The sequence below is a fragment of the Pan troglodytes genome, chromosome 23, assembly GCF_028858775.2.
Source record: "Pan troglodytes isolate AG18354 chromosome 23, NHGRI_mPanTro3-v2.0_pri, whole genome shotgun sequence".
Lineage (NCBI taxonomy): Eukaryota > Metazoa > Chordata > Mammalia > Primates > Hominidae > Pan > Pan troglodytes.
The window spans coordinates 35874701-35900705 of NC_086016.1; the positions used below are offsets into that span (position 1 = coordinate 35874701).

The 26005-nt window shown below is 42.7% G+C and overlaps 1 protein-coding gene and 1 long non-coding RNA gene across 12 annotated transcripts in view; one reads left to right on the top strand and one right to left on the bottom strand.

The window, feature by feature from the left end:
* LOC104003753 (uncharacterized) overlaps positions 1-4482 on the top strand; it is a 59042-nt gene extending 54560 nt beyond the window's left edge. The window contains exon 6 of the long non-coding RNA XR_008541841.1: positions 4305-4482. This is a non-coding gene — a long non-coding RNA (uncharacterized LOC104003753). The remainder of the gene's footprint in view (positions 1-4304) is intronic.
* Positions 1-26005, bottom strand: part of LARGE1 (LARGE xylosyl- and glucuronyltransferase 1) — an 851853-nt gene that overhangs the window by 707784 nt on the left and 118064 nt on the right. The window lies entirely within an intron of this gene.

A 26005-nucleotide genomic window follows, 5' to 3' on the forward strand; every position in this document is an offset into this window, starting at 1 on the left:
GGAGGTTGCAGTGAGCCAAGATCGCACAACTGCAGCCTGGCCTGGGCAACAAGAGCAAAACTCTTGTTTCAAAAAAATTAAAAAAAATTAAAATAAAAAAAGAAGAGTCTACTGTATCTTCCTCTCCTAATTCTACTTTCATGGTATAGAATGCTCACTGGGCTACTGTATCAGTTTGCCAGGGCTGCTATAACAACAGTGCTACAAATTGGGTGGCTTAAACAGCAGAAATTTATCTCACAGTTCTGTGGGCTAGAAGTTCAAGATCATGGTGTGAACAGGGCACGCTCACTCTCAAGGCGCTGGGGAAAGATCTGTTCCTGGCCTCTCTCCTAGCTCCTGGTAGGACCTTAGCTTGTGGCAACACAACTCCAACCTTCACGCGACATTCTGCCTGTGTGCACGTCTGTGTCCAAACTTCCCGTTACAAGGACGCTGGTTGTAATGGATTAAGGACCCAAGTGGCTTCAGTATGACCTCAACTAATTGCATCTGCAACAACCCCATTTCCAAATAAGGTCACATTCTGAGGCACTGAGGGTTGGAACTTCAACATATGAATTCTGGAGAGAGAATTCAACCCATAACAGTTACCTGCACCATCGAGTAAAAGACAAGAGTAAACCACTGTGAGACAGAGTCAAAAAGAGGCATTTCAGTTCCACGGGGTCAGTGATACCCAGTCCCCAGCAGCCCCTGTCGAAGAGCAGTGGGGCTCACTCCAGGCAGCTGGAGGATGGACAGGACGGCCTTGACAGCTGCCACAGGCCTCAACATTCTGAAGGGTGTGAAAGAAGGAGCATGAAGCCAAGCTTTAGGAAATCTCAGTCAGCAACTGACTCTGACCCTGATGAACACAGCCTCTCTGAATTTCAGCATCCAAATTAAAATAACTGTGGGTTCAATAACTGATCTCTAACATCTAACACACAACATCTGCTTATCCATTCCAAAATCCATCAGGAGACATAAATCCCTCCTCTGCAGCAGTGCAAAACTATTTAGGGCTTAGAACAATTTCTTGCTTTCCTTGCTGCTAAGGAACTTTTAGCTAATGTTCTTGCAGCCTTCAAAGTTACAGAGTAAGTCTCAGGCATCCCGGCCTCAATACAAAATCAAATTGTTCAGATATATCTCACTCACACAACACATTAGACAGATGTAGCACATAGAGTAAACACTCTGGTTAATAAGTGCTAGGTCATTAGTTGTGGGGCTGTCAGTAGAACCCAATAACTGTGATAGCACAAAGCTGCCCCCGTCTTAGAAGTCAAGCTAAATGCTTTCCATTTTTATCACCCAATTCATAACCTTGTTGTCTGGCTTTAAGAATCAATAGCCTGGTGGTTTTGGTATCCAATAAATTTGTCTTAGTTTGGACATTTTTCATTTCCCATGCCACTTGAAGAGAGCAGGGTACGGTAAATTGCTCTTCTCACAGGATTTGTTTTTCCAAATCTATAATTTCACACTGACGGCCAGGTGCTGTGGCTCACGCCTGTAATCCCAGCACTCTGGGAGTCCAAGATGGGTAGATCACCTGAGGTCAGGAGTTCAAGACCAGCCTGGCCAACATGAGGTGAAACCCCATCTCTACTAAAAATACAAAAATTAGCCAGGCATGGTGGCGGGTGCCTGTAATCCCAGCTACTCGGGAGGCTGAGGCAGGAGAATCACTTGAACCTGGGAGGTGGAGGTTGCAGTGAGCCGAGATTGTACCACTGCATTCCAGCCTGGGCAACAGAACGAGACTCTGCCTTAAAAAAAAATTCACACTGACATGTTCCAGAAACTAGTGAAAGCAAAGAGGAAAGAATGCAGACAGCAGAAGCCCCATCCAAAGACCAAGGCAGCTTCCAACTGTGATCACTTAGGACAATTCACTGAACAAGTTCCATATGAGCAAATGTCAACTGGTCTACCCCAGGGTGACCCATCACTCACCTAGCAAATAATACTTATCTAGCACTTACTATGTGCCAAACCCCGTGCTAAGTAATTTACGTAAGTGACCGCATTAGTCCATAAATTCCACTGCTTTATGCACACACACAAATAGATATACATAAGATATTTATTTCTATATTTAAATAGCACACTGATAAAAATAGAAAGCAATGCCAGCTCCGTGGATAACAGAAAGCAGCAAGAGACTGAAAGAACCAGCACACGGCAAAAGAAAATCAATGTGTGTGTGTGTGTATATACATATACACACACACACACTCAAGATCACTGAATTTAAGCCTGAAAGAGAGCTTGGGGAGGAGGTAGTTCTGTAATACAATGTAAATTATCTGCATGGGGAAAATGAGGCTCAGACAAAGAATTGGCATATCCAAAGTTAGCCAGAGGGCAAAGGATAGAATTAAGTCTGGAGTCCGAGTTCTTCTTTTTGGGTTCTGCTGTTTGTTTTATCCTCCTCCTTCTCAAATCAACTATTTTTAAAAATCTTTAAAGCACTAAAATATGGCAAGGTTCATGACTGAGACACATTTAAGATGGGAGGGAGAGTAGCCCCTATCCTTTTTGTCTCTCCCAGTCCATATCCACAGAGACAGAACATGGTTATCAGGAGCTAGAAGAAGAGGAGAGTGGCAGTGACTGATAATGCATATGGGGTTTCTTTTGGGAGTGAGGAAAATGTTCTGGAATTCGTTGTGACAATCACACAACCTTGTGAAAATACTAAAAACCACTAAATTGTACATTATATGAATTGTACATTTTAAACACACATTTAAATGTGTTGTTGTTTTACATCAGTGACACAAGAACAATGAAGAGTCAGGGCTTCATCACACAGATTAGCTACTACCAAAATAAAGAATCAAATTGGGCCGGGCGCGGTGGCTCATGCATGCAATCCCAGCACTTTGGGAGGCCAAGGCGGGCGCATCACGAGGTCAGGAGATCGAGACCATCCTGGCCAACATGGTGAAACCCCGTCTCTACTAAAAATAAAAAAATTAGCTGGGCGTGGTGATGCGTGCCTGTAATCCCAGGTACTCGGGAGGCTGAGGCAGAAGAATCACTTGAACCCGGGAGGTGGAGGTTGCAGTGAGCCAACATCACGCCACTGCACTCCAGCCTGGCAACAGAGTGAGACTCTGTCTCCAAAAAAACAAAACCAAAAAAAAAACAGAATCAAGTTTAAAAACAAAAAAAGAAAAGAGAGAGAGAGAGAGGGAGTGTTCCACTTCCACTCATCACACCCTTATTTTTCCTGAGAAATTTCCAGACCGTAGCGTGTTAGGCCATACACTACAGTGCTTCGGCCTGATTTAATCGGCATTGTAATGCTGTGACACAAATGCTATGGTACTCAATTTACAGACGAAAAGACTAAGTATCCAAAAGGTCAGGAGATTCCCTCAAGATCATATAAAGGGCCAAAAGCTTGTCTTCTAGGTCTCCTATCACAGCACTTAGCAAAACATGTTAATCCACTGGATCTGTTTCCCTCTTATCAGAGTGATGAGAGTCCCTTTGAGCACTATGTTTCTTCAGAAAAAAAAAAAAAAAAAAATTTGCAAGAGCAGTTTGAGATTATAGCCAAATCATGGGAAAAGGGACTAGAAGGCTGAGATATTTAAAAATGTGTTTAGGAGGCTGAGGCGGTGGATCACCTGAGGTCAGGAGTTCGAGAACAGCCTGGCCAACATGGCAAAACCCCATCTCTACTAAAAATGCAAATATTAGCTGGGCATGGTGGCGGGCGCCTGTAATCCCAGCTACTTGGGAGGCTGTGGCAGGAGAATCGCTTGAACCTGGGAGGCAGAGGTTGCAGTGAACTGAGATCATGCCATTTCACTCCAGCCTGGGCAACACAGCAAAACTCCATCTCAAAAAACACAAATTTGTACGGAGAGTTATCATGAAAGGAAGAAGAGGTGTGTACTAAAAGTACTCTCCAGACAGAAGAGCAGTATTTTGTTGTTATTGTTGTTGTTGTTGATTTAATCAAACAAGTATCCATTGTGGCCTACGACATATGAGAAATTGCTTGCAACCCAGCCAAGGATATGGTCGCAGGACAAGAGAATGGCAGTGCTGGTGCCACTGCATGATTCTGACAATCACTGCTGCAGAATGGGCTCTAACTTCCCTGGTGGTTATTGACAACCAGGCTCTACTGGAAGTAGTGGAAGTAGTGGGCGGTAGAGGGAGATTAGAGTGGTCTTTCCTCAATTGGCTCTAAAGAGGACCTATGTGTTTAAAAGGAGCTTCCAAGTTGGTAAAGCCAATCAATTCTAAATCACTAAGACAATCTCTCTCTTTCTTTTTTCTTTTTCCCCTTTTAGTGCATGGCAGATCCAAGATTACCTCCAATCCATCCTTCAGAGACCTCCTCTTTGGTAAAACCAACTCAGACTCCTCTGGGCTCTCACTAGACTCTGCTTAATTAGAATGCCTTTTCGTTTCGCTTTGTTTAACAACTGCAACAACTGCTTTCTGCTAATGAACAAACCAATAACATTACGACTTGCAGTAGTATTTTCTATCATATACTAAGCAGTATCTTTCTGCAATGCCAAGCTCTACATACACGAGTGCTTCACATACATTGTCTTACTAAAATCCAACCCTGTAAATTAGTTAATACTATCCCCAATGTATAGAAGAGGAAATAAAGCAATTTGCTCAAAGTCACAAGCCAGTAAACGATGGAACAAAAATATAAACCCAGCAATCTGACTCCAGAATGTCTATTTGTCACCATATGGCCTGTGTATAGCGTGGGAGCTCCTGGAAGTTAACTAAAGAACTACTAACTTCTCGCTTAAATTTGAGGGAACAAAAATGGAAGGTAAGGATTTCTAGTGCACTAACTCACTTTTTAAACCAGTTCAGAGTTTAAGTGCTCCAGTGCAAGGTCAATAATGCATTGAAAAGTTAGAATAAAAGTGGCATTCTACCCTCAAAGAAGTCTGTCCTGCTTTCAGGAGACACTCACAGGTACTAATATGCACAAAATGAATCTTTATTTTATTTATATACACACAGAGTTTATATTTGTACATAAACAATATATATACCATATATTCATACAGTATGTATACTGTATAGTATATATACATACACACATACACATATGTATATACACATGTATGTATAATGTACACACAGTTTATATTTGTATATATTTATACTATATTTGTACAGTATATATACTGTATATTATAGATGTGCGTGTGTACATATATGTGTATACACATGTGTATACATGTGTACATGGGTATATACATGTGTATACACACATGTGTATGTGTATATACATATATGTGTATATGCACATGTGTGTATATATGCATGTGTATATATGCATATATGCATGTGTATATATGCATATATGCATGTGTATATATGCATATATGCATGTGTATATATGCATATATGCATGTGTATATGTGTATATATACGTATATATGTGTATATACATACACACACACCCCACTTAAGTTAGCCATCCATTTTATGAATTAGAAAACTGAAGTATTCAGATGTTACACAACTCATAAAGTCACTCGATGAGTAACGGGTGAACAGTATCTCACCCCAGGCCTGCCTGTTTCACATCCAGCACTCTTTCTAATACCCTAACCGATTACTACCAGAGTGGCTAGTGTGAATCACCTACCCTAGGCTAACAATGCACAACATGAAAGGAATCAAGACAGGATGAAACCCAGTGCCTGGTTTCTACAGACCTCTGACAAGTTTAAAAAAGAAACAAACAAAACTGTAAAACCCATGTGTAGTGATCACAGGGCCAACTGGAGGGGAAAAAACATAATTTGTTCGTTTACAAATACTTTTAAGCTGCTTGTCAAACAAAATGAGTTTGTCTGCCAGATGAGATCTCAATTTTCTAAGTTCATTAGCAGCTGATGAACAGAAAGGGTCACCTGGTGATTTCATAATTTGGCCCTGAATCTTGTCAAAGCCACTTAAAAAAAAAATTCCAAGCTGTCAAGAGAGAAAGGAAATGCCATTTTATCTAATTTGTGCACTATTTCTGTGCAAACAAGGGGTAGATATTTAGACACGCTGTATTAAGTTGCCATAACCAGGGCGGGGTGGTAAAAAAATAAAAAGGAGAAGAGGCAGGACTGTTTAAAATGCACAGTACCAGAAGCCACAGGCAGCACTAAATTGCCTGGAGGCCAAGTCTGACAGCATCTTTATTATTTTTATTTTTTTAATCCTGTAGGTAGCAAAAACATGCTTCTAAGTTACAAAAATTCCTCAAGAAGTCCATTGTCTTTTGGGCATAAGTAGGGCACAGTATTCAGGTGCTGGGAAGACAGGGAAGGTGGCTTTCCAAGTTCTAATAAGGCACTTGTTAGAAGAAAAAGGCTCTTATTTTTACTATACATTCATTTTATACTGCAAAGGAGCACCAAAGTTCTTATTCAAGCATATTAATTGGAAAAAAACATCCCCAATATATTCTCTCCAAATTGCTCCACCAGGAGCTATCAAGGTGAGATTCAATATTGCTACTCCCAGCCAAAAGGCACTTCTCTTTTGAGGAATTAATTAGATTTGGTCCCTGGAATTCCATCTCAGCCTCTCCAAGGCTGAGAGAGGTTACCTGGGAAAGGGTGGACTCTTCTCTCCAAGAGATAGGAAACAGTACAAAATATTCCAACCTTATAAAGAGGTGCCTCAGAAGGAGGTTGGGGACCTCTCTCTCTCCCTACTCCCTCCAGAGGGTCTCCGAGAATTCTCCTCCCTTCAGAGCCTCCCCTCCTGAGGGGGTCCCCTGGCATTTCCCTCAGGTCTCACTCAGCTTAATTCTCACATCCTTGAAGAGCCTTCCTCAGTACCAAATACCTGTCCTGCCTATAACACCATTACAACTTAACAGTAAGATAGGCTGGGCACAGTGGCACACGCCTGTAATCCCAGCACTTTGGGAGGCCAAGGTGGGCGGATCACCAGGTCAGGAGTTCGAGACCAGCCTGGCCAATATAGTGAAACTCCATCTCTACTAAAAAATACAAAAATTAGCCAGGCGTGGTGGCGCCTGCCTGTAGTACCAGCTACTCAGGAGGCTGAGGCAGGAGAATCACTGGAACACGGGAAGCAGAGGTTGAAGTGAGGCGAAATTGTGCCACTGCACTCCAGCCTGGGTGACAGAGTGAGACTCCATCTCAAAAAAAAAAAAAAAGAAAAAAAGAAAAAGTAAGATAATGGTACACATGCACTGTAATAGGTCTTCCCTCTCAGAATGTTTTGCTTCATTCCAAGTTAAGTGAATGGCATGCTATACTTCCACATAACAGCTGGTATTATCTTCTACCCAATTTCAAGCAGGAACTAGAAAAGATCTTTGAGACTTCTGATTTGCTGGTTAACCTAAACCTCTGGAAAAGCACTGGAGAGGCAAGTTTTACAGAATATGGGGCACTAGTTAGACTGGTGACCTTATTCTCAGTGGTGATGTTATTGTCCATGGCAATAAGTGAGTGCACTGATCAGGACATTTTCCCTATGCTCCTCCTAACAAGACAGGATCTTCATGGGTGATATCTCAATATTGTTCTGAAACAGCTTTTGATTTCCAGAATTTCAGATTTCTACATTTGACACCTGATATAAAATAATATTTCAAAAGCAAATAAAGGTGATTTTATGACCAGTCCTGCCTCCAAACTATCTTCCTTCCAAGTCAACTCCAAAGTCTTCTTCCAGACCCCATTCACCACAGGCTTCCTGCATGAAGCCCTTCCCAACATGTTGCACTCAGCTCAATCAGAATGAGAAAAATCAAATATGTAAGTCAGCCTTAAAAATCTTCATCTCTCAGTTCAAAAGAACTTAGTGAGAAAGTTACCCCCTCCCTTGACAATTCTTCTAATGCATTCCAGGCAAGCCTCAATACACTGTTAGTGTGTCCTTACAGCCCTTCAACACTTGGTAAGAAGGAACTGAGAGTTTCCATTCAGATAGCTTTTGGCTAGTAGCAGCATCTAGCCAGACTTGAACATGGTTTAGTTCCTGTGGTTCCCTGCTATTTATAGAGAATGACATAAACTTCTTAATATCTTTAATGTATTTAAGTAAATAACAAGGTCTTAAAAAGATGTGGCCAAACACTATAAAGGGATATGAGGATGACAGAGTTCATGAAACTCTGCCCAGTAAAGTCCAGGAGGCCAGGGACCAAGCATCCAGCTGGTTCTCAGCTATGTCCACCATACTTGGTATTATTTGTTGGCTGTGTCCTCAACCAAATCTTACCTTGAATTGTAATAATCCCCACATGTCACGGGCAGGGCCAGGTGGAGATAAGTGAATCATGGGGTCGGTTTTCCCCATACTGTGCTCGTGGTAGTGAATAAGTTTCATGAGATCTGATGGTTTTATAAAAAAAAGGCATTCCCCTGCACAAGCTTTCTTGCCTGCTGCCATGTAAGACGTGCCTTTGCTTCTCCTTTGCCTTCCCAGCCATGTGGAACTGTGAGTCCATTAAACTTATTTCCCTTATAAATTACCCAGTCTTGGGTGTATCTTTATTAGCAGTGTGAGAACAGATGAATACAGTTAATTGGTATCAGAAGTGGGGTGCTGCAATAAAGATACCCAAAAATGTGGAAGGAACTTTGGAACTGAGTAACAGGCAGAGGTTGGAACAGTTTGGAGGGCTCAGAAGAGGACAGGAAGATGTGGGAAAGTTTTGAACTTCCTAGAAACTTGTTGAATGGCTTGGACCAAAATGCTGACAGTGATATGGACAATGAAGTCCAGGTTGACGTGGTCTCAGATGGAGATAAGAAACTTGTTGGGAACTGGAATAAAGGTGACTCTTGCTAGGTTTTAGCAAAAAGACTGGTGACATTTTGCCCCTGCCCTAGAGATTTGTAGAAACTTGAACTTGAGAGAGATGATTGAGAGAGATGATTTAGGGCATCTGGCAGAAGAAATTTCTAAACAGCAAAGCGTTCAAGAGGTGACTTGGGTGCTGTTAAAAGCATTCAGTTTTAAGTATTCACAAAGATATGATTTGGAATTGGAACTTACGTTTATAAGAGAAGCAAAGCATAAAAGTTTTGAAAATCTGCAGCCTGATAATGCAATAGAAAAGAAAAACCCTTTTTCTGATAAGAAATTCAAGCGTGCTGCAGAAATTTGCATAAGTAATGAGGAGCCAAATGTTCATTGCCAAGACAATGAGGAAAATGTCTCCAGGGCACGTCAGAGGTCTTCACAGCAGCCCCTCACATCACAGGCTTGGAGGCCTAGGAGGAAAAAATGGTTTCGTGGGTCAGGCCCAGGGCCTTGCTGCTTTCTGCAGTCTCAGGACTTGGTGCCCTGTATCCCAGCCGTGGCTAAAAGGAGCCAACATAGAGCTCAGGCCATTGCTTCGGAGGGTGCAAGGCTGAAGCCTTGGTGGCTTCCACATGCTGTTGGGCCTGGGGGTAAAGAGAAGTCAATAATTGAGATTTGGGAACCCCTGCCTGGATTTGAGAGGATGTATGGAAATGCCTGGATGTCCAGGCAGATGTCTGCTACAGGGGCAGAGCCTTCATAGAGAACCTCTGCTAGGACAGTGTGGAATGGAAATGTGGGGTTGGATCCCCCACACAGAGTGCCCACTGGGGCACTGCCTAGTGGAGCTGTGAGAAGAGGGCCACTGTCCTTTAGACCCTAGAATGGTAGATCCAGCAACAGCTTGCACCAAGCCTCAGGCACTCAACACCAGCCTGTGAAAGCAGCCAGGATGGGGGCTGTACCCTGCAAAGCCACAGGGGCAGAGCTACCCAACTCCATGGGAGCCCACCTCTTGCATCAGCATGACCTAGAGGATGTGAGACATGGAATCAAAGGAAATCACTTCAGAGCTTTAAGATTTAACTGCCCCATATGATTTCGGACATACACAGGGCCTGTAGTTCCTTCATTTTGGCCAACGTCTCCAATTTGGAATGGGTATTTTTACCCAAGCCCTGTACTCCCATTGTATCTAGGAAGTAACTAACTTGCTTTTGATTTTACAGGCTTATAGGTGGAAGAGACTTGCCTTGTCTCAGATGAGACTTTGGACTGTGGACTTTTGAGTTAATGCTGAAATGAGTTGAGACTTTGGGGGACTGTTGGGAAGGCATAATTGGTTTTGAAATGAGAGAACACGAGATTTGGGAGGGGCTGAGGGCAGAATGATATGGTTTGGCTGTGTCCCCAAAACTCCCCTTGAATTGTAATAATCCCCACATGTCAAGGGCGGCACTAGGTGGAGATAACTGAATCATGGGGGTTTCCCCCATACTGTTTTCATGGTAGTGAATAAGTCTTATGAGATCTGAGAATTTTACAAATGGGAGTTCCCCTGCACAATCTCTCTTTCCTGCCACCATGTAAGACATGACTTTGCTGGTCATTCACCTTCTGCCATGATTGTGAGGCCTGCCCAGCCATGTGAACTGTGAGTTCATTAAACCTTTTTCCTTTATAAATTACCCACTGTCCAGTATGTCTTTATTAGCAGCGTGAGAACATGCTAATACACCTGGCATAGCAACTGACACCCAGTAGCCCCTCGATAACTATTATGAAGGGAAACTGGCCTACACTGAATCATCCAAGGATACAGCAGGAATTTAAACCAATATTTTTTTTCTCTAAGTCCAAAATATTTTTAACTCTAGAACTCTACACTCAACTACTTCAAAAGCCAATATATATTTGTTAAGTGAATAAAAGAAAACTAAGATGGTTCTTTTCCTTGAGGTATTTATAACTCAACAGAAATACTTACAATTCATACTGCTTAGAGATTTCCATCTATCTTTTTGCCTTCAGATATATGATGAGAGACCAGGCTATGCCTCTCCGGAAGCTGACCAAAGTTTAAATGTATCCTACCTGTCACACAGATTGAAAAACTCCGCATCCAGAGCATCTACTAATCTGACATGCCAACTTCTCAAGTTCTACAAAATATAAGATATAACTGACATGTACATCTAAAATCTCTGTTGAATTTTGTTTTCACAGCAATACATACCAAGAATATTTATTTAGATAACTCCAGAAGTTTCAATCCTTTTTTTATTTTGTTTTTGCTTTAAAAGGCCCACAAGCACATATCCTTTCAAGGTGAACACCAGGTAAATTCTACCAAAAACAACGGCAGTAACTTTTCATTTTACCTACCACAAACACAAATTTCTTAAGAGAATATAAAGGATAGATGGTCTGTTTTATAACTTGTACTAGTTATAAAGACAAGCCTTCTAAATGAAGAATGAAAACTTTATTCTATAAGTAAATGAGAAAAGCTCATGAGCGAGATAAATCGTTAAAATTAAAATGTCTTTGTGCTGTACACTGGAAAGGCTGTAGCCACCTTTAAACTTTCCCCAGGCAGTTTAGGAATGGTGAGCATGTCTGCGTAGTATCCTTATGGCTGGCCAAAAAAATTAAAAAAGAAGAACAAAGAGCAGTCTCAAGAATTAAAAAAGCATGATCCTTTGGGGCCGTATACCCTAGGAGTAAACTCTTCTGCACAACTCAGTAATTTCCATGGATTATAATATGGCACAAAGGGGAACTGAGTCATATTACAAAAAAATTTAATTATTTTCAGTCTTTTCTGTTTGCAAAGGAAGAAAAATACTAGCTTGGAACATTTTCCACAAAATCATTATGCCTCTTTGGTTTCATTTTGTGTTTAGAAATGTTGCTGCCCAAAGGGAAAAGTGCCACTTCATCTGAAAATTCATTTGTATGGAATATCTCACTGCTAACAATGCCTTATCATTAGGTTATTGGGCACTTTGTGGATAAATTTCTGTTGGAAAAATGCTGCTAAAGAGCAGAGATTATTATATAGAAATCATTATAGACTTTCATTATGGAAGCCAAGCCAAAGGCTTACTACTTCTATTACCACCAGCACTAGTGCTACCACTATTACTGCCAGCACTAGTGCCATTGCTACTCATATTACTACTCACAACTACCACCATCGTCCTAGGAAAAATACTCTAAGTCTTGTGTCCAAGGGAAAAAGAAATTTTTATGTGTCTTATTTGTGAAGTGCATACTGCATGCTAAGACAGGCACTTGATAACATTACCTCGTTTACTACTCACAACAGCCCCAAAGGGTAGGCTTTTTTATTATCTGTTCCCTTTTCTATGTGAGAAATAGATGCCCAGAGAGCCTAAATGCAGAGCCTCAGAGTCCAGGAGCACTTAGCAGCAGAACCAGTGTTCAGACTCAGAGACGTCAATTCGGTAAAACAGAACGCACTATGGCCACAGACACCCTAGGATTATACTTGTTAGGAGGTGATATGCTTTGGCTGTGTCCCCACCCAAATCTCATCTTGAACTGTAGTTCCCATAATCCCCACATGTCATGGGAGGGACCTGTTAGGAGGTAATCGAATCACAAGGGGTGGTTACCCCCATGCTATTCTCGTGATAATGAGTGTGTCTCAGGAGTTCTGATGGTTTTATAAATGTCTGGCATTTTCCCTGCTGGTACTTCTCCTTGCTTCCGCCATGTGAAGAAGGATGTGCTTGCTTCCCCTTCCACCATGACTGTAAGTTTCCTGAGGCCTCCCCAATGATGCTGAACTGTGAATTAATTAAACCTCTTTCCTTTATAAACTGCACAGTCTGGGGTATGTCTTTATTAGCAGCATGAGAATGAACTAACACAGGAGGGCAAGGTCTAACCAGGAAAATCTGTTACTAGGAAACCTCTAAGAGGGCAGGATATTGGGGAATCAGAAAATAATGAGGCATCTTTCATTTCCTAAAGACAACGTTACAAACCAGAATAATCAAGTCACATATTCAAAACAAAAAAAAAACAAAGCACAGAAGCAAAAAAACACAAGTTTTGAAACTCTTCCTCCATAGGAAATGTAGGAGTTCCCAAGCCCTCATCTAGTAGCATCCACACCCTCCTTTCTCTCCCCCATTCTTAGCCAAGATTTTCAAATTACTCAGGAGAAAACAGACCCCTTTCTCACTGTGTTCAGGGACTTCCCCAGAACCCCAGCCACGGGAAAAAGAAAGGAGAAGGTGGGGCCAGGGGAGGGGCTAAAGAAGACACTGACATTGAGCACCTCTTCTAGACCAAGCACCATCTCCTTTAATATCCACAAACAGCTTTCCACCCAAACAGCGAAAGCCGCTGAGCGTGCCCAGAGGAGGAGACGGAGGCAGGGAGTTCCACGACTGGCCATGCTGCAGCGAGCAGTGCCATGAAGATTTATGAGATGTTTACCACACTCCTACAGCATCACACAGGATAAGTGTTCAATGTGGCATTATTATTCACATTAGCAATCCAAAGAAGAGCTGAAAAACATGTTCTGAAACTTTAAAATGTCAGTCTCTCTCTCATCACCCTGGATCACAACGGGGCTGTCAATTTTAAAAATATCACGGCTGGAGGAGAAAAGGAAACAGCCAACCACCCCACATCTGATAAAAGATACTAGACTTTTCCAGGCTTCAACGAGGAAGGACAAAATCAGTCTCCGCTCCCACCTGGCATACATAATGCCCACCAGGACTGAGTGGGAGATAATCGTCTGAAACAGGGAGCAGCAGCTTCCAACAGCTCCCCCATGTTTACTGAAATGAGGCCTTAACTCTAGTTTTATTTATTGCAAATCCATTTAGGAAATGAAAGGTTCAAATGTCCAATTCCCACTCCCAAACCTGAAACCCGGCACAGGCTGTGAGAAGTGAGGAATATTGCTTCTTTTCTCAGGAGAACAGCTTTTATTCCAGAATACGGATAGCTACTGTCACTTCCAGAGTCCCTCCTACCTCCCGCAAGAACACAGGAAAAATCCTTCTCCCTAAATAGAACTTTTTCCAGCTCCTCTCTTAAGCTATGTGGTATGTGTAGCTTCATCACTGCAGATCGCTGCTTTCTCAAATAAGGCAAGCACCCCCCAACTTTCTTTTTTTTTCGTAAGAATCTGTCCTCTTATTGCCTCTCATAATCATACAAAGAGGGGGTGGTGTGAGAATCTCTTGCTTTCATGCAAATGGATCTAAAAATAAAAGAAAACTAATAAAGAAGGAATTGATAACCATAATTTTTTTTCCCAAAAGAATATGTTTTCATTTGTAAGTTTTCTATAGAGCCTCTGTCTCCTACGACTGCAGGGAAAATAAAGTTTATTAATGTTGAGGGGAAAACAGGGCCTGTATATTGCAAGGCTGCAAGCATGAAGATGGTAAGTTTATGCTAGATGGGATGCCCAACCCCCAAACTCACATATCCAGAAGCTTCCCAGGACCCACATTCAAGTCTGTGACGTATGTAGTTGGGCCCCACGTGTCTGTGCATATAATTTGTGAATAATTTGCAAATGCTGGTGGAGACTGTGCAGCCGTCTTTTCCCAAACACTAGACCACAAAAGATGGTGTCTGAGTCTGATTCTTCTCAGGAGGGAGGGAAGAAAGAAGGGAACCCTGAGATCGCCCAGACACCACCAATCCCAGGTGGGCCCCAAGGGCTCAGGCTGGGGCATGGAGTACCTCTGCCCACAGAACTTGTTTTTAAAGCCAGAACTGCTCTCGAAGAGGAGCAAGAAGGCAGCAAATACCAGAAGCCAGGCAACTGTCAGGGTGAAGAGCCTGGCCTCTTCAGACAGACAGACCAGAGGTCCAACCCCAGTCTATCCTTTTACTGCTGTGTGGCCTTGGACAAGTGACACAAATCCTCTAAACTCGGTTTTCTTATCCATCCAGAAACCACAGACTCATTTCCTCAAAGTGGGAAAATTTCTTTCTTTTCTTTTTGAGACGGAGTCTCGCTCTGTCGCCCAGGCTGGAGCACAGTGGCACGATCTCGGCTCACTGCAACCTCCGCCTCCCGGGTTCAAGCGATTCTCCTGCCTCAGCCTCCCGAGTAGCTGGGATTACAGGTACGTGCCACCACACCCAGCTGATTTTTATATTTTTAGTAGAGATAGGGTTTCACTATATTGGCCAGGCTGATCTTGAACTCCTGATCTCAGGTGATCCGTCTGCCTCCGCCTCCCAAAGTGCTGGGATTACCATCGTGAGTCACCGTGCCCGGCCTTAAAATGGGACAATTTCAAGAGTAAAAAGGAACACTATTCATATAAAATGAGGCCAAACTCCCTCAGAGGATGCTTGAAGTGAGACTGCGTCAGCATTGTTTTCCTTTATCTTCAGCATGTCATAGGACTCAATGAATGGTAAGAGTTGTTGCTGATCCTATTTTAAGAGAACTAGTCTTTAAAGAGGTTTGAATTCAGTCTCCGTCTTTGTAAACTGTGTAATCTGGTATAAATTAATCCTAAAACCCAATTTCATCTAAAAAGTAGGAGTAGGATAAATACAGTAACAAGTTGTAGGGCTGCTGAAAGCTCAGCATGGGAGAATTTAAGTACTTAGCACTTAGCACAATTGCTGGTATACAGTAAGTATTTCATTAACAGCCATAATAATTACTACCACTACTTACTTATATGTAGGTTTACACAGACGCAAATAACTTGATCCTTGCAGCAACCATGACTATATATACACATTAACGGATCTATGTATAAGAAGTTTTAGGAGGGAGAGGGAGAGAGAGAGACAGAGAGAGAAACACACTAGACATAGTGGTTAAGAATATAGGCTGTGGACCATCCCATTACTGGGTATATACCCAAAGGACTATAAATCATGCTGCTATAAAGACACATGCGCACGTATGTTTACTGCGGCACTATTCACAATAGCAAAGACTTGGAACCAACCCAAATGTCCATCAATGATAGACTGGATTAAGAAAATGTAGCACATATACACCATGGAATACTATGCAGCCCTAAAAAAGGATGCGTTCAGGGACGTGGATGAAGCTAGAAACCATCATTCTCAGCAAACTATTGCAAGGACAGAAAACCAAACACTGTACATTCTCACTCATAGGTGGGAATTGAACAGTAAGAACACTTGGACACAGGGTGGGGAACATCACACACTGGGGTCTGTCGTGGGGTGGGGGGAGGTGGGAGAGATAGCATTAGGAGATATACCTAATGTAAGTGACGAGTTAACGGGTGCAGCACACCAAAATGGCACATGTATACATATGTAACAAACCTGCACATTGTGCACATGTACCCTAAAACTTAAAGTATTAAAAAAAAAAAAAAAGAACATAGGCTGTGGAGCCAGAGACTACCTGGGTTCAAATCTCACCTTTGCTATTTCTAAACTGACTTTATGCAAGTCAACTGACATCTCTGGGCCTCAGTTTCTTCATGTGTAAAATGTGGCATTTGTATGTACCTCATAGGAGTTCTGAAGTTTAAATAACCTAATCAAGGCATCATAATTAAAACAAATTAAGAGTTTGAGTATTACTCGGGTATACATCCATACACATACATACTCAAAGTAGCTAATTTAACATGTCATCAGCCCTTTTTCTAAGAGTTGGTTTCAACGAGAAGTGGAGAATAGGCAGCTAGGGATTCAGAATATCAGAAAAGAAGAAGGCAGACAGAGTTTGGAGAGAAGGCTGCACCACTGACCAGCGTCGCCGACTTCTGACTGGGAGGACACCAGGCAAAGCCACTACAGAAATGAACCTCTTTTGAGCCCCCGCTAGACTCAAATTCCCAGGGAAAACAAAAAAGAGAGAAACACCCAAAATAATCCAGAAGACTCGTAAGAAAAGCAAAATATAAATCTTTAAAAAATCAATCAAAGAAGGACGTGGGTCAGAAACATTATTTTCCAAGTAAAATTATCCCACCAAAAGCACCATACCAACACACCATTGAAGAAACTGCAGAAAGAAAACAGCAAAGTCCCTCTTGTGGAAGACCTTGGAAAATACAAAGAAACAGAGCCAGGTGGAGGAGGAGGGGAGATTTTTACCTTAAAGGTGACACAGTAAGACTTGGGCTTTTTTTTTTTTTTTTTTTTTTTTTCCCCTGAGATGGGATGTCGCTCCGTCTCCTAGGCTGGAGATCTCAGCTCACTGCAGCCTCCGCCTCCCTGGTTCAAGCAATTCTCCTACCCTAGCCTCCCGAGTAGCTGGGATTACAGGGGCACACCACCACACTTGGCTAATTTTTGCACTGTTAGTAGAGACAAGGTTTCACCAAGTTTGCCAGGCTGGTCTTGAACTCCTGACCTCAAGTGATCCGCCTGCCTCAGCCTCCCAAAGTGCTAGGATCACAGGCATGAGCCACCATGCCTGGCCAGACTTGGGCTCTTTTAAAAGCATCTCCAAAGTTGTAAATTAAAGAGAGTGGGAGCTTGGCAAAGAACATCAGGGACAGAAGAGGGTGATGGACCCGTGAGTGGCTAGGTATGTAAGTTGGCACAGAAGCAAGCAGAGGAAAAAGACAAGAAGGGGGAACCCCTCCAGCCAGTTCATTCGCCTTCCCTAGCCTGCACCTCCTCCCTTCTCAGCTCCCCTTCACCAAGCCCTTAGCTCCACCTTTCTCTGCCTTTGGGCATTGTTGACAGGTATTTTCTCCTCTTTCTTCTTCCCAAAACGATCTAGGGTGTCCAGAAGTCTGGGTCTGGGGAGGTATCCCACCATCCCAAATTTTACAGATGGTTTTGTAAAACCATTGTGTTAACCTACACAACCAGTACAATCAAAGCTCCCTTGCCATAGTGACTGATTCCAATGGGCATGAGCCAGAGTTACTCCAATGATGGAGGAGCCAATGGTGGTTGGAGGCAGAGGAGAAGCACATGGAAGAGGACAGAGCCTAGGAAACCACAGGAGACAAGTGACAGCCCTGACCAATCTCCCCTAAGCTGGCTCTGCCTCTGGAGTTCTCAGTTATGGCAAACTTCCAGTATATTCCCTCACCTGCATAAGCCAGTTTGTAGAGTCTGCTTCTCACAACCAAAGGCACAAAGGCATCCTAACTGATACAGGCACTTTGAGATCTGGGATCCTCCCTTACTTGCAAAATGGTTCTGAAGATAAACTGATTTTGAGTCTTATCTCAGCTTTGCCATTTACAACTGTAACCTAACCATCCCTCCTCGCCTCACTCCCATGTGGCTCACCTATAAAATGAGGATCATAATCCTAATGCACAGAGGTGTTGCATGAATTACGTAAAGCAATAAATGCTATCGTACCTACACATTAAAGTACCTAGACATTGGCTGGGTGCAGTGGCTTACACCAGTAATCCTAGCACTTAGGGAGGCCACGGTGGGTGGATCACCTGAGGTCAAGAGTTTGAGACCAGCCTGGCCAACATGGCGAAAACCTGTCTCTACTGAAATAGCCGTCTCTACTAAAAATACAAAATTTAGCCAGGCCTGATGGCAGGCACCTGTAAGCCCAGCTACTCAGAGGCTGAGGCAGGAGAACTGCTTGAACCTGGGAGGCAGAGGTTGCAGTGAGCCGAGATCTGGCCGTTGCACTCCAGCCTGGGCGACAAGAGCGGAACTCTGTCTCTCAATCAATCAATCAATCAATAAAATGAAGTACCTAGATATTAAAGTACCTAGCAATGTCTGAAATAGTGAGTATAGGTATTACACACATGCACATAGTCTGCATTTCCCTCTACAAATAAACATGTATATTACATGATGAAATGTACAAGTTAAAAAGGAACATAGTGAAAGCTTCTGGGATCCCGACGGCTTGAAAGGGAGAGCTGACAGAAGGAGCAACCACTGGAGTGCTCACTGGATGACCACGTCCTGCCTTTTCTCCATCTTTACCAACACACGTGGCTTTTTCGCAACAGGAATGTTCCACACTGGCACTGCTGCTCCAAACCCCGGACATAGGACCTTGACACGTTTTTCAAAGATATAATCTGAAGAGGATGGTGTAATCATTCAGGTCCCTGCACCCCAAGCTCCTTGACACACTGGAAGAATATGCACAAAGAAAAACTGGCACCTCGCTAGCTTCACGGGTCCATGACACAGGCTGCAAATGCAGACACCATGACCCCACCCTAAATCTTTCATCCGGAGGAATCCTCCAGGAGGGCTTTCCGTGCTGCTCTAAAATGGAGCACGAGCACATACATCCTACAGCAAAACCATAAAAATTCTGAATTGGAAGGAACCTTAAAAGTCAGGCATTTCAGCTTTCCACCCAACACTACTGCATCCCATTAAAAACAACAACACTGTGGACCTTGGCCATCTACAGTACTCAATTTGAGCTTTTGGTGTGCATGGATGATTTGGACAATTTTATCTAGTATTATTCCTCCAGATTCCTGGAGTTTCTTTTTCTCCAGGAAGTTACTGATAGCAACTTGATCTATGCATGGACGGAGAGCCAGAGATATGCCTGGTACCTTGCAAAATGTTCTCTGTGGTGGAATATCACGCCAAAGAAACACCTGCAATCCCGTGGGTAGGATGTGAGCCTATCCACGTGAAGTTAGACTAAGCATCTGGAGACGGGCATACCACTGCCCACTGTTTGATCAGTTAAGCAGCATTTCTGGAGCCAGGCTATGACCAGGCACTGCTGCTGAGAAAACAAAGGCATAATCCATGTGGTGGGGACAAACAAATCTACAACTAACTCCTTAACAAAAAGGGATGGCTGTTTTTGTAAACATATACAGACAAGAAACTTCTTTTTTTTTTGAGAAGTTGTTTTGCTCTTGTTGCAGAGGCTGGAGTGCAGTGGTGCAATCTCGGCTCACCACAACCTCCCCCTCCTGGGTTCAAACGATTCTCCTGCCTCAGCCTCCCAAGTAGCTGGGATTACAGGCATGCGCCACCACGCCCGGCTAATTTTAAGTAGAGACGGGGTTTCTCCATGTTGGTCAGGCTGGTCTCGAACTTCCAACCTCAGGCAATCTGCCCGCCTCGGCCTCCCAAAGTGCTGGATTACAGAGGTGAGCCACCGTGCCCGGTCAATAAGGAACATTCTCACAAACAAAAGCAAGAGTGACTGAAAACGGACAGTTTGGTAATATGGAGGAAGAAGACTTTGTGTATTGGTATGGGGACATAGTTGGTTTAGGGGAGAATGAAAATACAGACCTCTCCATAGATAAGGTCATAGAAGAGCTAGGATCTGAAGTAGGAACTAGAATTTGCTGAGACCATGTGTGCTCACATGTGCATGTGGTGGGCTCTATTTAGCCAGGAAATAGGGAAGAAGAAGATCCTCGCTGCCCCACGCACTTATGGCTTGCTTTAATTTTTAAGACATCTAGCTCTATGAAGCTAAGCTTTTTGCTATCCCCTGACTCATTCCGTTCCAAAAGTTTAATGTGAGTACACCAAACTCTGCCAATCAAATAGTAAGCCCCTTGCAGGCAAGGATTATATCAAAAGCTCTGACTGCTAAATACCTACCTCCCTGTGTGTTTTTTAACTTTACAGTTATTTTCATTTTGAAATTATAGACTCTCAAGAAGTTGCAAAAATAGTACAGAGAGGTCCTGTGTACCCTTCATCCAGTTTCCTCCCAATGGTGATAATTTATATAACTATAATTATCAAAATCAGGAAAGTAACATCAGCAAGATACAATTAATTAGACTACAGACCTTATTCAGATTTTATTAGTTCTTGCATACATTCAGGCTTTTTTGTATTTGTGTGTAGTTCTATGAAATATTATCACATGTACAGATTTGTGCAACCACCATCACAATCAAGATACAGAACTGTTCTATCATCCCGAAGAAACTCCATTATGCTACCCCATTATACTCACACCCCACCCTAGTCCCTGGCAACCACTTATCTTTTCCTATGCTCTATAATTCTGTCACTGGGAGAAGGTTATACAAACAGAATCATATAGTCTCTAACCTTTTGAGACTGGCTTTTTGCACTCAACGTAATAGCCTTTAGCCCCATCTCAGTTATTGCACGCATCAAGTTCATTCCTTTTTCTCGCTGAGTAGTGTTCAACTGCAAGGATATACATTTTGTTCATTCATTCACCTGTTAAGGACTTTGGGGTGGTTTATAAGTTTTGAGCTATTACAAATAAAACTCTTAAAAAGATTTGTGTATAGGTATTTCTATAAACACAAGTTTCCATTTTTCTGGAAGTGTGACTTCCGGATCATACGGTGATATGGTTTGGCTGTGTCCCCACCCAAATCTCAACTTGAATTTTATCTCCCAGAATTCCCATGTGTTGTGGGAGGGACCCGGGGGAGGTAATTGAGTCATGGGGGCCGGTCTTTCCCATGCTATTCTCATGATAGTAAGTAAGTCTCACAAGATCTGAAGTGTTTATCCGGGGTTTCCGCTTTTGCTTCTTCCTCATTTCTCTCTTGCCGCCGCCATGTAAGAAGTGCCTTTTGCCTCGTACCATGATTCTGGGGCCTCCCCAGACATGTGGTACTGTAAGTCCAATTAAAACTCTTTTTCTTCCCAGTCTCAGGTATGTCTTTATCAGCCGCATGAAAAGGTACTAATACATATGGTATATATTTAACTTTTTAAGAAATTGACAAACAGATGGTCATACCATATTACATTCCCACCAAAGATACAGTTTCTCTGCAACCTCACCAGCATCTGATATTGCCAGCAAATTTTATCATATTCATTCTAATAGGTGTGTAATGGTAGCTAATTATGGTCTTAATTTATATTTCCCTGATGTTGTTGAGCATGTTTTCATGCGCTTATTTCCCATCTGTGTATTTTCCTTGGTGACATGTCTAAGTCTTTTGCCCATTTTCTAATTGGATTGTTTGGTTTTTAATGTTGAGTCTGGAGAGATTTTTATATATTCAGGATACGAGTCCTCTGTCAAATGTGTCATTTACACACATTTCTCCCAGTCAGTGGCGTCTCTTTTCACCCTCTTAACAGATTCTCCTACAAAGCCACATTTTAAACTGTGATTAATTCCAGTTCATCCATTTTGTTTTATGAATTGTGCTTTTGGTGTTCCAACTCCTTTTAAAATCCAAGATCAGAAGAGGTACCTGGACAAATTATCTGATACCCCCCACTTCCCCAGTGACTAGTTTCCTCATATGTAACACAGGGAAGATAATTATGGCATCTACTTCATAAGTTGTATCAAAAGAGTAAAGCTACATACGCACTTAAAACACTGTCTGACATCCCTAATGTTTGCTGTTACTATTTTTACTCTCTAATGAAAATAATATCTTCATTTGTTCAGACTACCTTATGAAAGTCCTCTGAGAAAATGCCTGATAACTAACTCTGGAGAAAAAAAAAAAGAGGGGTTAACAATCACACGTGCAAAGGAATGATTTGGTTGAGAGGGAGATGACTAATGAATCCTCTGAACACAGGTATCATGCCAAGTTTCTCAAATAAAAGGTAAATCAGAAACAAAGGAAATTCTGACCCCAGGCAGAGCCAAAAATAAAAGTAATAATTTGCCTCCCCCAACTCACAGATGCTGACTCCATAAGCACTTATTCCCATTGCAAATGGCTCAGAATGGCAAGGGAAGCACTACAGAGATGGCTTCAGTCCCATCATCACTTAGGGAAGAGCTCTTAGGCCCTGCTGAATGTTCCAGACTAGACAGGCTGGGAGTCTTCCTTTGATTATCACTGGCAGGTGAATGAAGGCAGCTGCCACCTACCTTTAGGAATGCTTATGTCCCTAATTGTGTATTAAAGATGGCTCTGAGTAATCTTAAAGCCAAATGAAAAGAATATTTTAAATTAACCTTCGGGGAACTCACAGGAGGAGGTTTTCTTCCCCGTTCTGGTTATGAAGACAGGGACACAGGACATCTCCTGCACTGATCTCTTTGTATGGACAATATGCTTAGATATACAGTAGGTAAGGTGACAAGTAAGTCTTATTTGTCACCCTGCCCCTCTCCCCACTCAACCCACCAAGGTGAATTGGGCATGTGTACCTGTGTATCCCTAGAAAGAATTGTGCACATCTATCTAGGAATAAATATTTATTCCCAGGTCTATCTCCCTCTCCCTAAACAATACCACCAGGGTACGGATTCATTAGTCATCTCCCACCCAACCAAATCATTCCTTTGCACAAGAGGGCAGGGACCCTACTCAATTCACCCCAGTACTTCAGTGTCTTGAACACAGCCTAACACATAATCAAAGCTCATGAATGTAACAAGCTGCCTGGCAAGGCTGGACAGATAGATGGGTGAGTGGGTAGACAAACAACTGGATGGACAGGAAGATGGGTGGATAGATCAACACACAAATGAAAGCTAAAAGATGACGACGGATACCAAGGAAGATCAAAATATTCTTTCTCAACACCAGCAAAGTCCACCAATGCCTTGAAGTCACTTCTCTAACTCCCCCAAGACAGCATTCATGACCCTCCTCTTAATAAAAGCTACTATTACATTATGGAATTGGTAGAGCACTCATTTCCCTCAATGTTCTAGGGGTTCTGCTTCTATACAACTTCTATACAACTTACATTTCCTATCTCAATTGAGCTTCAGAGACTTCATCTCTGTAGCTTCCATATTGCCTGATATCTGGAAATGTCTTGGGAACGAGTTACTCCTGGACACATTTGGTGGTTTGACTCGGTTTCTAAGGCAAACTGGAGTTTTACAAGTATGTTGTACATAGCTGGAATCCAGTAAATGCTAATGGAATTCATAGCTCCGTAAGATGATATGACTGGCTGTTTAACAACACCAACAACCAAAAATGCAGAGGAGGTGAGGTTCAACAATTCACTAGGAGGACTCGCCAGACTCAGCATGTAGATGTGGCTATGACTTACAGCATCTAATGGCTATGACTCATCACAGCAAAAGGACATAGAGTAGAACCAGCAAAGGAAGAAGGTCTATGAGGCAAAGTCTGGAGGGAACCAGGCTCAAGCTTCAAGAGTTCTCTCCCAGTAGAGTCACACAGGACACACTTAATTCCTCCAGCAATGAGCTGTGACCACACGTGTGAAAACATGTTTACGAGGGAAGCTCATTAGAGGTTCCGTGCCTAGGGTTTTCACCCAGGACTGGTTAGGCAGGCATCCAAAACTGTAGACTCCCAGAAGGAAAACAGATGTTCAGAATAAACTATATTGTTTGCATCAACAGTTTAAGCACAGTGACCCAGTCTTATCGGGTCTGAGAATGATGGGAACCCTCCTAAAATCCAAGTCCCCAGATGCCAGCCAAAGCCAACTTTGTAAGCAGGCCTGTTGAAGGATGGCAGTCAGGATTGTTATGTTAACTATCTTCTGCACTCTCTTGTTTATACAGAAGAGAATTAACACAGCAATCCTGGCTGCCATCCTGTACTCTCCTCCCTATACAGAAGAGAACATAGCAATCCTGACTGCCATCCTTAGAAAGGCCTGCTTAACATAACTTTTTGGGAAGTTAGTCAGTGATTCCACTAATGCTGCCTTTGTTGACAGTAGTTTTGGATTTCTCTGGGAATTGCCTTTAGAGCCCTCTATCTATCCAAAATATAATAAATCTCCAACATTGAACGCAGACTTGATCTCTAATAGCCAACGTATATGCAAAAACCTCTTTGGTTCAAACCAGAAGTCAACAATAAAATAATAAACTGCACCTTTCTACCATGGTCTTCAGGCACAAAGGGCAAGGACCATTTATCCATTCATTCCATGAACATGTATTTGGCACCTTCTGAATACAAAACAATTTGCAGGTTGACTGCTTGAGACGCACATATCAAAAGGGAGGCTGCAAGAGATCCACAGTTCAGCTCCCTGCTGCTCAGTAAAACACACACTTACCAGGCACACACCTGGCACCTCTTCCCATGAACACTTTGCAGAAAGCCAGCTGCATATCTGTGTGTTTTGGGTACCTTGAACAACCTACTTTGATTTTCCCTGAAAGTAAGACTAAAGTGCCTGGCTTAAACAAAAACAACAACAAAACCCCGGCTCTAAAAAATGACTGAACTAGCCCCCAATGTCCCCAGTGCAACCCAGTTTTATTTTTCCAGAGCATGCAGAGAGTGCAGTCAAGTTCAGCCCCTCTTCTCTACCATCATGCATTTTCTAGCTGATCCCAGTCAGGTTCACGGCTTTCAATGGCCTGCAAAGGCCAGCAACCTCCAATCTGTATCTCCCACCCTAACCTTGCTCCAGAACTCCTGGCTCATATCCCACTGCCTGGCCCAATATATTCACTTGGACGTATCGAAAAAGCACCACTAATTCAATAAGACTGAAACTGAACTCCTAATGTTCTCTCCCAAGCTGGTTTCTCTTGCAATCTTCCCAGTTAGAATATATGGACAACTCCCGAACTCCACCAACGGTCTTCCTTTAGCTGCTCAAATAAAAAACTAGACACACCCTTGACTCCTCTTCCTCTGTTAGTCTCATATCCAATATCTCAGAAAATCCTGCTGAATTTACCTTAAAGACACACCTGGATTTGGACTATATCCCAACACTTTGGCCACTATACTTGGTCTAAGCCACCAGCATCTCCTGCTTGAATGAAACAACTGTCCTAGTTTCCTAACTGATCTCCCTTCCTCTATCCTTGTCTGCAAGCTCTGCTCAAGTCAGTAACCAAGGAGATCTTTTAGAAAAGCAAGCCAAGGAATCTCTTTCCTCTGCCCCAACCACTCCAATGGCTCCCAACTTCATTCAGAGTAAAGACTCAACCCTGGCCGGGCGCGGTGGCTCACGCCTGTAATCCCAGCACTTTGGGAGACTGAGGCGGGTGGATCACCTGAGGTCAGGAGTTCGAGACCAGCCTGGCCAACATGGTGAAACCCTATCTCTGCAAAAATACAAAAAATTAGCTGGGCATGATGGCAGGTGCCTGTAATCCCAGCTACTGGGGAGGCTGAGGCAGGAGAATTGCTTGAACCTGGGAGGCAGAGGTTGCCATGAGCCCAGATCGCACCACTGCACTCCAGCCTGGGTGACAGAGCAAGACTCTGTCTCAAAAAATTAAATAAATAAGTAAATAATAAAATAAAATAACAACCATCATTATACCTAACATGTCCTATTTTTTCTCTTCCAATTTTTTTCTTCCATTCAAAAAATGTTCACTGTCACAATGAACTTTGTCTAATGT